Raw genomic sequence first — 255 nt, 5'->3', positions numbered from 1 at the left:
CACCTCGACCGTCCGCACACCGTTTTCCTCTAACGCCTTCAGCTCTTCTACCATCGCCGTGGTCCACTCACCCTTTAGCGGGCTCTTCATGGCCTCCTCGTAGTTCTTCGGGTCGGCCCCCCGCACGTTGTTCACCACGTCGGGGGTCGCCACACCCTCGCTGTCGCCGTTGTTCGTCAGTGACGCCGCCTTCCGCGAGGCCGACCGCGTCTGGTAATTCTTGCGCGTCCAGCGGCTCTTCGCCTGGCGCTTGCT

The sequence above is a fragment of the Plasmopara halstedii genome (assembly GCF_900000015.1).
Source record: "Plasmopara halstedii genome assembly, contig: Scaffold_2592, whole genome shotgun sequence".
Taxonomy (NCBI): Eukaryota; Oomycota; class Peronosporomycetes; order Peronosporales; family Peronosporaceae; genus Plasmopara; species Plasmopara halstedii.
Note: the sequence above shows the minus strand (reverse complement) of the source record.